This window comes from Lipotes vexillifer, unplaced genomic scaffold (assembly GCF_000442215.2).
Source record: "Lipotes vexillifer unplaced genomic scaffold, Lipotes_vexillifer_v1.1 scaffold1051, whole genome shotgun sequence".
Taxonomy (NCBI): domain Eukaryota; kingdom Metazoa; phylum Chordata; class Mammalia; order Artiodactyla; family Lipotidae; genus Lipotes; species Lipotes vexillifer.
Window position 1 is genome coordinate 152,915 of NW_006785088.1, and position 18,784 is coordinate 171,698.

Genomic DNA, 18,784 nt, shown 5'->3' on the forward strand with positions numbered 1-18,784 from the left:
CCTGCGCCCTCCCAGATTCACCACACCCCTTTCCCCTCTTCCCCTACAAAATCTTGCCCAACCCCCGCCCGGGTGCGACTTCTCTGGCCCCTTTCTCTCGGACCAGTGAACCTTGCCCGGGAGCGCTCCCTAATAAAGCTCACTTGAAGCTTTCCTCTGTTTCGCAGTGTCATTTGTTAAGATCCGACCTTACAAAATCCACACAAGATTTTTTTGTGTGGACATAGGCAAGGTTATTCTAAACTTTATACAGAAGGGCACAGGGCCTTGAATGGCTAAAACAACTTTGCAAAGAAGAAAGTAGAAGGAGTCACTCTACTTGATGCTAAGGCTTCCTATTGATATATAGCTACATTCATAAAGGCAATGTGGTATTGGTACAAAAGTTAACTCAAAATGGATCAGAGACCTAAATGTAAAACTTCAACAGTATAAAAACATCTAGAAGAAAATAGGAGGAAATATTTGTGACCCTGGTTAGGAAAAGATAAAATTCATAAACTGGACTTCATAAAAGTTAACGTCAACTCTTCAAAAGCCTGACTGAACCTTACTGATACACCACCTGACCAGGGCATATAAAGCAGAAGGCTAATAATTGATTTAGTAATTCTTAGTTGACCTCCCACTACCAGCCTCTGAAAAAATTTAGAGAGGCCAAAAGTGCAGTGAACACTTGGAGAGGGTATTTTATTGGACAAAATTGGTGAAGGACAGATTAGGAGAAAATATTTGCAAACCACACATCTGATAAATGACTTGTATATAGAATATATAAAAACCTCTCAAAATTCAATGTTAAGAAAACAAATAAACCCAGTGAAAGCTTGGCAAAAGATTTAAGCAAACACTCACTGACGATATAACAGACACATGGAAATATGCTCACCACCATTACCATTAGGGAAATGGAAATTAAAACCACACTGATGTAGATAAGGCCAAAAGACAGTGGAGTAGAAAGACCCTCAGCTCACCTGCTTTCACAAGCGCACCAAGATCACAACTATCTGCAGAACCACCATCTATGAAAAAGACCAAAATCTACCAGAAAACATCTACAACTAAACACAAAAGGAAGGAACCACAACGACCCAGGCCGACTCGCGATACAATCAAGTCCCACACCCCATGGTGGGCGACGCACAAACTGGAGAATAATTATACTGCAGCGGTTCTTCCGCAGGAGTGAGAGTTCTGAGCCCCAAGCTGGGCTCCCCAGCCCAGGGGTCCTGCACCAGGAAGACAAGCCCCCGGAGCGTTTGGCTTTGAAGGCCAGCGGGGCTTAATTTCAGGAGCCCCACAGGACCAGGGGAAAAAGAGACTCCGCTCTTAAAGGATGCACACGAAACCTCACACGCACCTCACCAGAACTAAAGCACTAATTTGATAGGAGCCTTGGCCAGACCTACCTGCTGGTCTTGGAGAGTCTCCTGGAGAGGCTGGAGGTGGCTGTAGCTCACGCTGGGGACACAGACCCTAGCCTACTGGCAGCCACACTCAAAAACTCCTTCTATCCTGTGGAAGCCGGAAGACGCTGCTTTCAGGCTCCTGGTGAGATCCGCCCTCTGGCTCATTAGCACTAACACCTGGTCCCACCCAACAGCCTGCAGGTGTCACTGCTGGGACGCCTCAGGCCAAGTAACTGACTAGGCAGGGACACAGCCCCAACCATGAGCAGACTGGCTGCCTAAAGACTTTCTGAACCCACAGAAGTCTCTAGACAAGCCTCTACACAAGGCCCTGCACACCAGAGTGCCAAGACACAGCTCCACCCACCAGTAGGCAGGCACCCATCCTGCCCTCCTGGAGGCCTGCAAGAGCCTCTTAACCAGCTTCACCCACCAGGGGGGCAGACACCAGGCCCATGAAAATCACAATCCTGCAGTCTCTGGGCCCAGCCTGACCACAGCAGGCCAGACCCTATCCTGGGACCACCTGGGACCCAGCCATGCCCACTAGCAGGCCAACAGAAGCCTCGGGACACCCCGGACCCCAAACCCAATTGTGTCAGGAACTCCCCCCCCCGCCCCCGCCCCAGCAGTGTGACACCAGATCTGGGCTCCCTGGGCCCTGCAGCCAGACTCCAGGACTTGGCTCTACCTACCAGTAGTCTGGCACTAACCCCAGGATCTGGCTTCACCCACTAGGGGTGGTGGTGGGCAACAGCCCCAGAGTCTTCTGGATCCTGACTCTGCCCACCAGCGAGCCAGCACTAGCCCTGGGGCCCGCTGGGGTTCTGTAGTCAGCTGCTTCATGACCAGGCCCCGCTAATGAGAAGCCAGCATGTGCACAAGGCAGGACCTGGCAACCAACCAGGCTAGGGGCCAACCAAGCTGTCCAGGCTGCCCACATAGTCGGACAGCCATGACAGAAGGACCCAAGAAGCCCTCTTAGGGGGAACCCCTAGAGCATATAGTTTGGGTAACGAGAAGGGCGTACACTGCTGGGATGCATAAAATGCCTCCTACAGAAGGCCACTTCTCCAAGGTCGAGAAATGTAACTAACCTACCACACACATAAAAATACCAATAGCGACTTAGACAAAATGATGCAGCAGAGGAACATGTTCCAGACGAAGGAACAAGATAACACCCTAGAAGAAGAACTAAGTGAAGCGGAGATAGGCAATCTACCTGACAAAGAGTTCAGAGTAAAATGATCGTAAAGATGATGAAAGAACTCAAGAGAATGGATGCACAGAGCAGAAGTTTTAAACAAAGAGTTGGAAAATATAAAGAGCAACCAGAGATGAAGAATACAATAATTGAAATACAAAATACACTAGAAGGAGTCAGGAGCAGACGGCAGGGATGGGCAAACTACTACTGCCTGTTTGTTTTTTTAAAAAAGATCAAGTTCTATTAGAACATAGCTATGCTTGTCTGTTTATGTATTGTCTACAGCTGTTTTGTACTGTACAACAGAGTTGAGTAGTTTATTACAGAGAACTTTTGGCACACAAAGCCAAAAATATTTACTCTCTGGTTTCTTACAGAAAGTTTGTTGACCTCTGGTGTAAAGTATAATTCCTATAATAATCCCATGTCCCATATGGTTCTTCCTTCCTGGATGAACCCTTACTGATATACCACCTGACTAGGACATACAAAGGAGAAGGCTAATAATTCATTTCGTAATTCTTAGCTGACTTCCCACTACCCACCTCTGAAAACATTTAGAGAGGCCAAGAGTTCAGTGAACACTTGGAGAGGGTATTTTGTTGGAGAAAATTAGAGGACTATAGCATTTTCCCTTGCCTAGGGTTTGCCCAGACTACTACTATAACATACACACTTCATAAGCAGGAGACAGGGATATTCCTACCAACATCCAGCCTAGTCAGGGAGTGGGATGGAGCTAAGAGGGAATTTAAGAAGTCCACCATGAGTTGGAGACTAAAGACGCAGACTTAGTGGGTGAGAGACTGGCTGACACTGCCTATGGTAGCAGATGAGTGGTTGTTTTCGGAAAAGAACTGTACTCCCAATATTACTTCAATAGGATGGCCCTCAGCCAAACATAAAATTATTATTATTGCTTGCTCGCAGCTTATTTATGTCATTGGTATCTCAAACTTCCAGGAAACTAAATAATCTTCAACTATGAAAGAGGACGAAAGAAAGCCTATTGGGACAAAGGATCAATAACTTGGATTTTTGCTTTTCCGTACTTTGCATTTCGAGGTTTAGCCACGAGGTTGTTGGGGTTTTCCCCCCAGCATTTTGTTTACTCTCCTCCCTTTCCCTTACATGCCCTAATCTATTCTTTTCCTTTTGTTCAACTAAATATATGTCATGTTGAGATTATCACAGAATAAAACATGTTTCAATTTTAGATTTGTTTCTGCATATTTGCCTGGGCAAATGATGTTCCATTACATTTTTTCACTTTTTATTGACATAATTACTGATCAAGAAGAGCAACTGAATTATGTCAGGTTCAGTGAATTAGATCTGGGAGACAACTTAGATGTAAAGAGTTGTTAATTGCTATCTAATTAAAAATGAAAGCCTCTGAACCGCCCTACAATGACTACCCTTCCACCCCTCTCCATAGTACATGATGTCTTAGTAGAGAAAACTAAAATTTTCAAATGACATGAATGGGCAAAAATCAAATGACATTTTGGTAATTCCTGAGACTACCAGTTAAGACATATATGCATATTGTCATAGCAAGCCAAAATCTAAGAGAGGAAAGAATGGGGTAGAAGAATGGATTTCCTCATCTTATAAACAGGAAGAGGGCAGGAGCTGTGTCTGTCTTGCGTGATACATACTAAGAAGATGCTCAATAATGACTGCTGGTCATCAGTGTGCCCCACAGGGTCCTTGTGAACATTCTTTTCCTTTTTTAATACATTTATTTATTTATTTATTTTTGGCTGAGTTGGGCCTTTGTTGCTGCGTGTGGGCCCGCCCCAGGTGCGGTGAGCAGGGGCCACTCCTCGCTGCGGTGCGTGGGCTTCTCATCGCGGTGGCCTCTCCCCTTGTGGAGCATGGGCTCCAGGCGCGCCGGGTCTAGAGCCCAGGCTCAGCAGCTGTGGCACTCGGGCTTAGCCGCCCTGGGGCACGCGGGATCCTCCTGGACTAGGGCTTGAACCTGTGTCCCCGCATTGGCAGGTGGACCCTCAACCACTGTGCCACCAGGGAAGCCCCCTTGTGAACATTCTTTATGTGAAATAATGCATAGAGAATTACTGAGTACCAAGACATAGTAAGTGTAAAATAAATGTCTTTTCCTTGGTATCACCTGTTACATGTTTAGTGATCAAAGTATCAATCATTGCTCTCTGCTGAAGGCTAAAAGTATTTTTTAAAATAGTCCATGAACTAGCTTAGACAGGATACAAAGATTGAGACCCCTTTTGTTTTGCAATATGGAAAACGTTTCAGCTTTTTGAAGCCCTCAAAGTCTTCTAAGTAAATAGTTCTGATGGTTTGGAACACAGATGTCATTAACACCTCTGTTTCTGTCAGTCTGACTATAGGCGGGCTACATTATTTTAAGCTATTCTTGCCACCTGTAATATTCTACTGAGGCCTCTTAGCATATGAGCTGATAAACTGACCATTAAAAAATAGATCTTAATTAGGTAAGGGTATTCTGGAAATTCAGATACAGAGAAGTAATTTCCATATAAATACATGGGTTTTTGTTCTGATTTTTTCCTGATTATAAGAAAATAATCTTATGTCTATTTATTTGAACATTTTATTTTTTTTCAGAGCTGAGATACATTTAATCTATTTTTTATATATCTTTATTGGATACTTGAACATTTTAAACTATATAACAGAGAAAAAATTGAAATTGATGGACTGTATTAGTTCTGTTTAGTATTCAAAATACTTTACAATCACATTACTCATATTGTATGCAATTCTTCAAAAATGGATCCTCTTAAAGAAAAACATTTTGAAAGAGTATTAACAATTTATTGCTAATGCAGAATAAAAAGAAATGATTATTGGTAGAGATTGAGTTGAATATAAACAGTGTAAGATGACACAGGGCTTCAAAAAGTTATGTATCCCGTGGGAACAAAAAAATATATATTTTAAATGACTAAACTGTTGATGAACTTTGATATTCATATTTAAAGACAAGAAAATTAGTAAATATTTTACAAGTCTGTAATTTCCTTATAAATATTCTTAGAAATATTGAGAGAAAAAAGGAAAGAAAACTTTTTAAAAAACAATGAAGGATTAATAGAATGTTAGACTCCATCAGAAACACCTACTGCAGTTGAGAGGCTATTTCATGCTAATATTTTAGTGATGTACATGAGTATTTTGATGTGTGGTGTGTGCCCTGAAGATACATGACAGCTGGTAGTTTCAATTTTTAACACTAACCTCTGATCATTGAAAAATATGAGTTGTGGTCCACACAGCAGTTTGCTAGAAATATGTTTAAGACCCACTAGAGAGTCTGTGAACTGCTTTACTAAAAGCCTTATTGTTTGCTGCTGTTGCTAATGCACTGGAAAGAAAAATTAAAACAAAATAACATTCAAAAAAGTTTCCATGGCCCTTGGTGTTTCTCCTGGAAAGACAGCTAATATGATTTTCTACTACTTTCTACTTATGGAGATTGTTGCAGGAGCAGACAGACTTGGCTAAAAATATAATCTAGGAAATGCAAACCAAAACTTGAAATTTTGCTGGTTATTTAGGTTGCTTGGATTTAAGCATTAGTAAATTATTCTCTTATCTAGGTAATCTTTATTCAGTTGTGACAGGTGAAACCCCTGTAAAGGATCTAGAAAAGTCAGAGAAATAAATTAACTTTCTGAATAACAAAAATTTGAGATTTTTCCCTAGACTGAGGATAAAAGGGCATTTGTTTGCTTTCTCGAAGCAGATGGCTAGGATTCCTGGAAGAGAGAAAATTGAAGGGAATGAATGGGGCGGGTAAGAGAAGGTCCCACCAGCTGAGGTTAAAATAAATTTCTCCAACAAAACCTTTTATTATGGTAGGTATGGCTGGGGAATTTAGGAAAATGCTATCTAACATTCAATTTAAGGTTGTTTCCATTTCTGGCTCTGCTGCAATTCCCCAACATCATCCCAGATCAAATAGTCTAACATAAGTGTACTTTGAAAACTTAGAGGGGAGAGGCCAAGAAGGCAAAAAGCAACAGATAATTTAATGAGAGCCAGAATCTGGGATAAGAAGGAACAAGATGCCCCATTTCACCATTTCACTCCACATGCCTGCACATGTAAATAAATGTTAGTAGTCTTAACACAGACCTAACGTCTGAATTTCCTTCAGAAATTCTGAAATATTTTGGTCCCTAAAAATAATTTGAGGTTATTTATGTTTAAATTCTAATTTCATACTTGATATTGTCAACCCTTATAACAAAAAGGTAAGTGGTTTAGCCAGCAAAATCGAGTTGATTCAGGAATAATAGAGGAATTGCAATTTGGGACAAACTCTGGCTAACCGTAGGCAAGTCTGGAGCACAAAACGGGAGAGCGTTGTTTTGTAGAGGGAAGGAGGAAGTTGGGAGGGGTACTTTGAATAGTTCACTGGAGAAGAGCAAGAATTCGGGGTTGTGGCGGCTTCTCACTGGTTGAGTTGCAGCAGTTTCTCATTGGCTGGGTTGTTGCTAAGCGTCGAGAAAATCTTCCTTCTTCCTGCTGGGGTATATAAAGTATGTAAAGTATGCTGCCACAGGTGGTACGAGTGGTGCATGTGTGGTACATGTGTGAGCACTCTTCCTTCAGGGCTTTCCGATTCCATTTTGAATGGGGCTTTTCCTCTATTCATTTCCACAGTATATAAATTTGATATCTAACTTAATATTTGATCATTCTACTGCTGCTCAGATAATGTATTTTCAATATTCTGTGCTTCAAAAATTAAAAGTTTTTAATTATCCATAAAATATTCATATTTTACAAGTGAGGAAATTGGTTACTTCAAACTAAGATGAATCAGTAACTCAAGAACTAAGTTCGTAACTTAAGAATTGATAATAAAACTGTATAGACTTTGCATTCAAACGAATTCAAATTTTGGCTTTGTTGCTTATTGTCTGTATGATGATGAATAAGTTACTTAATCTTTTGAATTTTCAGTCTTTTCGTTTATGAAATAGGGATAATATACATGAATTTCAGAGTTGCTGGGATGATTAACTGAAATAATAAATGTAAAGAAGCTAATATGTGACTCAATAAAATTCTAGCTATTAGTAGAAAATTCCTATCTCTATAATAATGATAATGATAACAATGATAATAGTAATATTACAAAAACAATAATAATAGTAACAGTATCATTTTTTTCCCAATTTGTTTGTCATCTTTAAGCTCAGATAGGATAGGAAGGTTTGCTTGTTTTATTTTTTTCCTTTGCATATCATTATTAGGATATTGACTTGTGGAAAGGAGATTTCCTATTAATATAATTTCTTGAATTTGTTTGACAAGTCTAATAAAATATGGCATCTGAACAAAAAGGTAGTCATGCTGTAACTGAACACATCAAAGAGCAAAGAATGGGACGTGATGTAGACTTCAGAAATTTCCTAAGTGTTGTTAGAAAACTACTGGCAAGAAGATGGTTTACTTTAGGGCTGTTATTTTCAACAATCTAGGCAGAACTCAGAGGTCTGAGAAGTATCTTTCTGTGCATTCTATGCCTTTTCCCTTTTCATAACTTCATATTGAGATAAATGATTCCATTTTCTTGTCAATGACAGTATCCAGTTGCTAAAATATAATTATTTGAAAACAGTTTTTAAGAGCTAGTTTTCTTTAGAGGAAAAAGAAATATCTGTTCTATTTTCACTTATCTATACATTAAATAATAAAGTTCCATTTAGAAAAATTAAATACTTTGTCACAAAAATCTCTTTGTTCTGCACATTACTTCATTTTAACAAACTTATTGAGATAATTCACATACCATGCAATTCACTGACTTCTGTACATTAATTCTTGATAAAGATATACTTAGTCGCATTAAATCTAAGATTCCAAGGATAAAGTCAAAATAAACATATTTATGTTAAATATCCAATCTGTAAAAAGGACTAGAGGAGAATAGAGTAGGTCCTCAGGGGAGACAGATATTTACAATACATTTTTCCCTCAGGCAATAACATTTAAATTAGAGGAACTGGATATAGGTACATAAGATATTTAAACAAGGCTATACATAAGTAAGATATTTAAACAGCTTATATACAATATGATATGAGATATCATGATAGTCAAGGACTTACAATAATCAAATACATGGCATAAAATTAAAGTGATTTAGGGATTTGGGGGAAGACTATATATTTCACACTAGGTTAGTCAATGAAAATTGCCTAGATGAGATAAGATTTATGCTGTGAGTTTAAAGAAGACAGAGCAAAAGGGACATGTCCCTGGGTAAAGATTAAAAAATGGGTAAAAATATGTACAAAGGCAAAGAAGTGGAAAACCCTAAGACACCCTCAAGGAACAATGTGTGGAAAAAAAGTTAGCTGGAGTGGAATGTTCCTCTTGAGGAGAACTGCACATATATTCTCCAACTGGGATACTCATGAGTAAGGCTGCTAGCCAGGAGTTCCACAAAGCCACAAGACATGCAGCATACTTTCCTGAAATATTACATTTTTACAGGAGTAATTAATTGAAAGCATGATGTTTGTTTTTGAAAAATTCAGATATATTGTGAAGTGAAAACTTATAAGTCATTTGTTAAGTGTTTAAGCTGCTCCCACAAATTTAATGAGTATGGGTTCATTCTCCTTAGCTATTTGAGTCCTTTAGTTCCACTAGTGGAATAACCTGAGTATTGAGAATTGAAGATAAGGGTGATGAGATCCATTAGGTTTAGTTTGTGAAGGAACTTGAATGTCAGATTAACGAGTTTGGACTTCACTTGGTAGGAGTGAGAAGCCTTTGAAGAATGCTAAAGAGTAGGAAAACACAAAAAATATACTATTTTAGGAAGTTACTAAACTATATTACTGTAATTACAACTTAATACACAGGATGGATGAACGAGGAGAGATTATAGGCTGAGACCAACTTAGAAGATGCAAACACAAAGGATTTGTTAAGAGTTGCCTTGTTTTGAGAGCCAGTTCTATAATGTGATTCATAAAAACTGTTTAGGGAGCCTTCTTGACTATTTTGAAAATTAAAAAAACATTTCATTGAGCCCCTCAATTACTAATTTAAAATCTAAGAATTGTTTATAGTAAAAGAGAAATCCTATGAAGCCTTGACTTTAAGGAAATACAAAGAGACACTAAGTTATAGTGCCATGCCATTTCTAAAATGTACTAATAGAAAATATTACCCATTAATAATTTGTGTTGATTTGTCTTCATCAGAAAAAAATAAACTTTCCAAATGAATCTTATCAGAAGTCATTCAAGAAACACATCTCATTTAATATGAGAAATTAAAGCAGACCCAATCAAAAGCTACCCTAAATAGCAAATGTTGATCTGATCATGTGTTCTAAGAAAAATAGCAGTAATCTCAAAAGGTGATAATGTTTTTGAGGATTGGCATTGTTGGTGGAATATTTAATGAACAGTCTAACTGGGGCTCCCTGGCAATGAAGAGGTCTTGGAATGGTAAAAACTATGATGGAGTAAATAGCAAAGCCTCGTTTCTGCTCAGCTGGATCTCTGCTTCAGCCACCTGAGCCTTCAGATGCATTTAATTCTCTCCATTTCTGTGGATGGTAAAACATTCCTACACAGGAAGGAATGTAGACAAGCTACCATAAGAACAAAAGCTCTTAGTGTGCCCCATCAGTCCTAGGCTCCTTTTGATGATGTCTGTTACTTTTGGCTTTTTTTTTTTTCAATTTTTTCAGACATGGGACCCTGTTTCATAATAAGTAGGAGGATCTCAATTTCTTGAAGCTTCCAGGATACCCACAGTACAGCTATCTCTTTTTCATAAAGGCTTACAAGGCTTTTTTTTTTTATGGTTTTTACATTTATTAACTGGGTCAATAGTACAAGTCTTTGAGTACATTTACTTAGTTTCAGGTTTTACATGGTTCCAGTTGTAAAATGATATATGGTGAAATCCCTGGCTGAAAATGTAAAATGTTTTAATACACTTCTGAAGAGTGGTAAACTACCTAGTTTAAATACTCCTGTGCTCACTTTCCACTCAAATCATCCAAGATGGAAACCTCATAAACCCCAAAGCATATATAGCTGGGAGTGGAATGAAGTGGGCTGGGGATGCCTAGGACCAATTGGAATTTCTATGTTAAGGTATGACTCCAAACTAGTTTCTCCCCTTCATGCTTTTCTTGTGCTTGTCTTTATTTGGTATTTCCAGAAGATATGGGTACCATTAACTCTTGGAAATCAGTTCTTTCTTCAAAATGATTGCAGGCATAAAACTAGAAGTGTGCTGTTAACATCAAGGGGATATTCAAGTTAAAGAAGGTTTTATATGCAATGAATACATTCATAGGGTATTGTTAGGTGCCACAAGAAACTGGGAAATCTGTTATCTTTTTTGTTGTTGTTGTTGCTCTAGTGTGTCTATGTTTGTTTCTATTTTATAAGTTCTGTTGCTATGGTTTGTTCTCTCCCCCTTCTTATATTTTATTACACTTAAAATAATTTTTATTGGAGTACAGTTGATTGACAATGTTGTGTTTCAGGTGTACAACGTAATGATTCAGTGATACACATACATATAATTCTTTTTCATATTCTTGGGAAGTCTGTTATCTTTCTGTAGTCTAAATATTTAAGGATCAATGATTAGGAACATAGAATTTTAAACAATTGTAGTACAATGGGAAATTTTATGTTAGATTTTAGAAGTGTATGAAGTACTGACAATATATGTGGTATGATTTATATTTAATATTTTTAAGGGATGCATAATTGACATAGCTGAAAAAACTTTCACTTAATTTTCAACACAATATATATACTTTGACAAGTAAATTTAGCTGTTCAGAAAGTAAATAAAAAGCAGCCAGATTTCTGTGGGATACAATTGAGCACATTCATTTGAGTAATGCTAAGTCATAATATGAAGGAAATTTAGTTAAAACTCAGATGTGAGATAATACCATTTTCATTTTAAATGGATTTTTTTTAATGAATAATATAGAAGAAATATATAATTAAAATTATAAAGCATAAAAACTACTCTAAATAGTATAAAATATGTGTGAATACATACATGTTTACAGAAAAAATTATTTTAGAGAAAATACAAAGAAAAAATATGATCTATTACTAAATAAACATATGTATTTTTATTTTTAACCTGAAAGCACTGTAAAAATTAAATTGCAAATTGCTAACTGGAAATAATATGTGAAACATATTTAACAAAAGATAAAATTCCTATTAAGAAAGATCTTATGAACCAAAAAATGAACACTTCAATATGAAAAAAGACAAAATAAATAATCACTTAAAAAAAAAAATTCCAAATTCTGAAACAAAGTTCAACTTCCTTAGTACTTAAAGTACTTAAATGTATATTTAAATAAGAAATTAACCATTTAAAAAAATGGTAACTTGGCAAAGATTCAAAAAAAGTGGTGGGAATTTTAGTGCCTACTACTGGTAAGATAGAACAAACAAGCCTTTTTAAACAGAGCCAGAATAAATGTGAATTAAGACCAACTTTCTAGTAGACAGTTATCAAAATCTATCAAGCAGAAAAATGATCATACCTTTTGATGTGGTAATTCCCATTCTAGGAGTATTCTAGAAACTGCTAATGAATAGAAGCAAAGATAAAATATCAAAATATTGCTTTAACACCAAAAAAGTTGGAAATTGTCTAATTGTCCAACACTAGGTGATAGGTTAATTAAATTTTAGTACATCTGGCAAAGATCCATAGTCATCAATGAAAAATCATTCTTGGAAAGAATATTTCATGACAGGAACAAATACAGTGTATCCTTTTATCCCCCTTGTTTTACTGGAAAATAATTGACGTATATCACCATATCAGGCTTACAGTGTACAATATGATGGTTTGATTTATATATCTTGTGAAATAATTCCCATAGTAGATTTAGTTAACCTCCATCATCTCATAAAGATACAACAAAAAGAAAGAAAAAACTTCTTGTAATGAGAACTCAGGATTTATTCTTTTAACTTTCCTATATATCAAAAAGAATACAAATATATCTTTTTAATACAATTCCAATTTTGAAACTTTTAAGTAACATGAGTGCCACTTGCTAGGATATTTGCAAATCCTCAGGCTTTTGGGGTTTATCCTTCTGATAATTACATAACAGAATGTTAAAATGGAACTGTTCCGGTTTTAGTTTCAGCCAAAAGTCCCAAGATGATTATATGGGACCACCATGCAGACTTGTAAAGGAGGATCAAGAGAAACATTTATTCTCAGGTTGAGGAGATACTCAGGCCCAGAATTTCATATCAGAAGAGGATAGGGAGAGAGGTTTGTTGAGGTGTGTTGAGTCATCTACTTGCAGGATGGAGGAGTGGGGTTGCTTGCCCCTCAATTCATGCTTAGAAAAGGGACTAAAGGAGACACACAGAGAGTTTAACAGATGCACCTAATGTTTCAGAGAAGACAGCAGACTTGAGTCTGCCTTACACTGCAGACTAGATCCAAAGTGCCAGGGCCTGGCTGGCTGGTTGTTTTACTGATGGTGGAATGACAGAGTTGGTGGCATTGGCCAGCTTCCACTTCTAGAGTCTTTCTGGACAAAAGATGCATGAGTGTTAACAGCGGGCTGAGGTGATTGACACACCTGAACCATGGTTCACTCTGATGCTCTACAGCAGGGTGAACTGCAGGATTTCTCGAGGCTGAGAAAAGAGCCAGCAGCCACCAGAGATGAATTTCCTCACGTGAAGAGAACTATCGATGAGAGATCCACGGCAATAGTTTGTGTCTCTGAAGAGCCCAAGAAAGTGCCCACAGAAGTAAGGGTCAGCTTTAAAATTTGGTCCAGTCCAAGGAACACCTCATGGCAACCCTAGAAAGAAAAGTGAGACTTTTCCTGCTCCTTTCCATCTCCCTAACCTTGTCCACCTACAACTCTCAAGGATGGAAACTGAGATTGACAAGATGGAGGTGGAGATATGCTAGAGCAGGTCAGCAAAGAGAGCAGACAAGGAGGCACCCTTGGTGGAAATTTAAAAGTTTGTTTATTATACTTGTCTGGCTATATTAAGAACTATGCTGCTTTTTATCATCAGAAAATGATTAGAAAGTATTAAGACTTCTTCCAAATTTTACCCAGGGGCAATGGGGAAATTAGCCTCAAATAATAAAATTAAAGGGTCAGCAGAAAACAAATACAGTTGCTTTTACATTGCATCTCACAAGTTATGCTTGTTCAATGTAGCTGTTATATTCAAATAAAATTGTCTCCATCCCATGTGCTTTGGAGATCCAGAATCCACCTGTCACCCCTCCCAGTATCTCCAGGATTTCTCTGGATATATATGAAGCAATCCTGTTCCTATCTTTTCCTTTATAGCTGCTCTTTTCTCTCTGCCCTACACTAACCCAAACATTAGAACATTTCCCTTGATAATTGAAAAATATCTCCCGCAAAGGCAGTTATACTTAATAGACTCACTGACAATTTGGGGTCGTAGGCAGGGAGTAGTACAAAAGTTAGTTTAAAATTAAATATTAGACATGATAGATTCTAGAAGTTCCTTGGTCATATTCGTCTCACTGAACCTTTTTCTGGTCAGTTTCCAACTCTCAAGTGGCTCACCCCCTCAGCTATGTTGCTGACCCTCTACTTTTAGGAGACTCTCTCTATATGTTTCCCAACTTTTCCAGTTATTAGCTGTGGAACCTGGGTCAGGTTACTTAACATTTTCCTGTCTTACTTTCCTTATATATAAAATTGAGATATAGTTAGTAGCTACCTCATACTGGAAAGATTAAATGACACACATAAAGCAATTAGCATAGTTCCCAGCACAGAGGTGATATTAAAATACTCAAAGGTAATAAAGTACCTAAAGTAATAAACAATTTAAGGATAATAAAGTACTTAACTCTATCTTGGGGTATTCTACTCAATGTCATTATGACCTAGAGGGTAAGGTTTTATTGGGACAGTCCCCTTCTCACACGAAGAGAACTCCTCCAAGTATTTTGCTAAGTGAAACAGTTCTCACCCCAGTAGAAGGTGTTACCTCCTTAAAAATAATATTATCATTCTCCCCAGGACATTTATGTAAAAATAGTACAAATGCCGGTAGGAGAGAGACTGAAATATTAGATTGCACATTTCTAGATGTAAGGCCCTGAAAGGTTATTCAATTCTCTGTGCACATTGTATTTTATAGCTAAAACCTGAATTACTTGTCTTGAAATCAGAGATCTTACTCATTTTTATGACTTACTAATAATTTCAAAGACATAAAACAATTAAAGGGACTAATCAAAGAAGGTCTGGGACACTGAAGGTGGCTCTTTAGGACCCCTCTTCCTGCATTAGATGCTCACTCTCTGGCCCAGAGTAAAAGATGAGGTCTCTAAGTTAGGTTTTGTGGCATCACCTATCACAGCAGAGTGAGTGTTCAGTCCATGAAATATCTCCATTTTGTATCTCAGCTTACATGACATTTTCTAGGGAGTCATACCTCTTCAAAGCCCATCATCTTATAAAATAGCATTACTCTACCTGGAGGTCCAATTATTACATCCGGAAGAACATTAGTCTGAATCATCAGCCTTCTTTTCTTTCTCTGGGGGCTTTCTCCCAATGTTTTGGGAGAAAGTGGATTACCAGCCAGCTTCTTCAACACCTTCAATCAGTTCACTCTCTGACCTCAGTTACTATTTCTTTGCCACAAAATTCTAACGTTATTATTATTTGTCTGACTACATTTTTTAACATTTTAAACAAAGAATAATGTTTCTAATACCTTGATGACCACCAAGATTTGAAATACCCAATGAGGAGTCGGAATAAAGCATGTTCACAGTGACCATAACTCTTTCAAGCTCTTTTGATATCCTTTTGCCATCTCAATTACTGATACCTTCAATTGTGCAGTTATTTGAACCTTCTGATATGATTTAATGGAGACAATTAATTGAACGTGCAATGTTTCTAAAGTCAACTTCACGTCCTCCTCTGGAAAATCCAGTTTAACATGTTTTATATCAATCAGAGGTTTCAACTCAGCTTCGTAAAGCATTTCTTTATCTCGGGGAGCATCATTTACATACATCTGATTTTCATTTAATTATATCACTGAACTAACAAACGCTCTTTTACACAATTTAGCTGTGACAGAGATTTATGTAACATTTGACACACCGTACATTAGTGAAACTTACAGTATCACTCAGGGCAATGTGTCTTTTTCTTTTTAACAATATGGATTAATGAGAATCCAATCTTCTTTCTCCAGAGAAAAGAAGTTCAAGGGTTCTCTCCCAATATTGGCTATTAATCAGCACCAGATGGGAGGGTGATGCTGGCAGAGCTCCTCTTACCCTCTCTGATGCTTCCAAACTCTTTTTGATCCAAAGGAGTGCTGGAATCTCTCCTCAGCCTGGACTTCTACAAAAGCTCTCCCTTCTGTGGTGTCTTCCCATATCATCAGTATGCACGTTTTCCCAGACTGTGGCTGAGAAGAGCTGGAGCCAGTTCATGGGCTCCTGCTGCTTCCAAAGCCCCATATGAAGTCTGTCTGCCTATGCAGCAATGCACGGGGGGGGGGGGGGGGGGGGGGGGGCCCACAGCTCCCACAGAGGCACTTTTGTTCATGAATGGATGCCAAATTTTAGTTGTTAAAAGGGGGTGGAAAAAGGAGGGACATTTTATGCTTCCATGATGCTGGTGTCCTAGGGTGATATATTTGAAAGTGCTTTGAAAATTGAAATATTAGGTGGTATTACTATATGTCTTATAGCTATTGCCATTGATTCACCCCTAGTTTGAGCATGTGTGTTTACAACATTTTTGTTCTTGCTGTTTGCTCTGTCTCTCCTCTTCAGTTATTTTAGCAATCTAAGTTGTCATAACTGCTTGCATTTAATTTACTCAGTTCAGAATTATTAAATTAGTTACTTAATAACTGTAATACCTTTTAATGATAATCATCAGAGTTTAGATTAGATAATCCAACATAGATAGAAGTAAATACTGCCACCTTCCTGTCCTTAAGTCCTTCCTTGTATAAATACACGGAAAATAAAAGGAAAACACGACGAATACAGTAAGTAATAATAGAGGCGATAGGAGAAAGCCCAAAGAGAGAAGGATGACAAAAATGGAGAGTGCTGGCCATAGTTGGCTTTAGTGTGTCTGACAGTCTAAGTAGCCAATGCTTGATGACAATTGCCAGCTTGGTCCCTTTAATGAGTCTTTGATACAAGAATAAAGAATATAGGGCTTCCCTGGTGGCGCAGTGGTTGAGAGTCCGCCTGCCGATGCAGGGAACACGGGTTCGTGCCCCGGTCCGGGAAGATCCCACGTGCCGCGGAGCGGCTGGGCCCGTGAGCCATGGCCGCTGAGCCTGCGCGTCCGGAGCCTGTGCTCCGCAACGGGAGGGGCCACAACAGTGAGAGGCCCGCGTACCGCGGAAAAAAAAAAAAAAAAAAAAAAGAATATAGACTGTTCTTTCAGATGACCAATTCTTTCTATGATATGTGTGAGACAGTATATTACAGTATATTTAAACCTAATAAATTAGAGTCTTTATGGATTCTTTCCTAATTGAAATTTGGAAGATATAACTATTTGAGGTAAAATAATATCATTTCTAGCCAGTATATGACCTATTACTATTTTGAACTTATAAGAAGAGCTTAAGCTATGTCATCTGGTTTTATTCTGTATAGTTGAATTCAGACAATAATATGGAAGCATTTTTTCCAGACTATAAAAAAAAAATCTGGAAACAGGAAAAAAGGTGAGAAATATATAAGCAAAAAAAAAAAAAAAAAAAAAAAAAAAAAAAATCGGGAAAAAGAAAAAAAGGGGAAAAAAAAAAAAAAAAAAAAAAAAAAAAAAAAAAAGATAATATCCAACCATTCCATCTCCCAGAGTAATCTACTGTTAGTGTTTTGGCAAGTACAATTACAGGAAGAAAAAAATTTTGAATTTTCTTTTGAATTTTTTTTTAATTTTTCAAAAGAGAATTTTGAATTCTCTTCCTGAAGTCCTAGACTCTCTTCCTATAGATAGGAGTCTGAATAAGTTGTGGTAACTTGGGGTTCTAAATGGAGCTCATGAAGTTTGTCCTATTATATCTGTTTTCTCTCCAGAGTTGAAGATGAGTGAATGGTAAAGAAATCTCACAAGTATTTTATTTATCACATATTTTCCCATGTAGAAATAAAGAATATAAGACTAATTCATGGTAAAATGGCTTATGTTTACAATTTAGTTACTTAACATGTAAATACTAACTTGTAAAATTCAGACTTTCTGTTAGTAAAAGGACATCACACATTTTCAATGAAATATTCCAAAACTACTGAATCATCAGTATGGGTAGAGTGTAAATTTGCCTTCCTAAAACTGGTATACTCAATTTTCTTATTCCTTATATTATTTCATCTAGGAATGAATATGATTCACAGAGTACACTTTAAATAATTTTGGTTTTAAAGGTGTTCAACCAGGGGTACATTTTATTTAAAACTTTTTAATCAACTGTATGGAACTTTTAAGTGCCCAGTGAGAAAGATGCCAGATGTATGAACAGCAAAGAGCAGTTGTCTTTGATGCATTACAATGAGATAAATGAGTTTCCCTAGGATCAGTCAGGACCTGACTTTTCTCTGCCTCACTATAGTAATACTATGGGTGATGATGTTGTCCCCAAAGTCACATTATTATAGGTCAATCTAACGGCCAACACTATGACCTCATGTACAAAAGTTTTATAATTGCATGTCAGGAGGAAATAACACGTACATACGACAGATTCTTTGTTTGACTCTCTGTATTGCATTTTGTATGCTGTCTTGCCAAACATAGTTAGTAAGCCAATAATAGGAATAGTGAAACCCATGTTGGCCCCCAAAACAAAATACGACTTTAGTTTCTCAAAAATCTATTGGAAGAAAAGAGACACTTCTCTTTCAAATGGCTGACATGGAGTTAAATTTAATACACCAGAAGATTCCATCTTAACCCTCCTAACACTCTTATCGCAACAGATATACCATGGATGCATACCTGCTTTGGACACACATGGTTGCTTTCAGCCAGGTACAAGAAAAAAGAATGTGCAAATATAAAGCATTACGTCTTATGATATATTCTACCCATATGCTTGCCAGC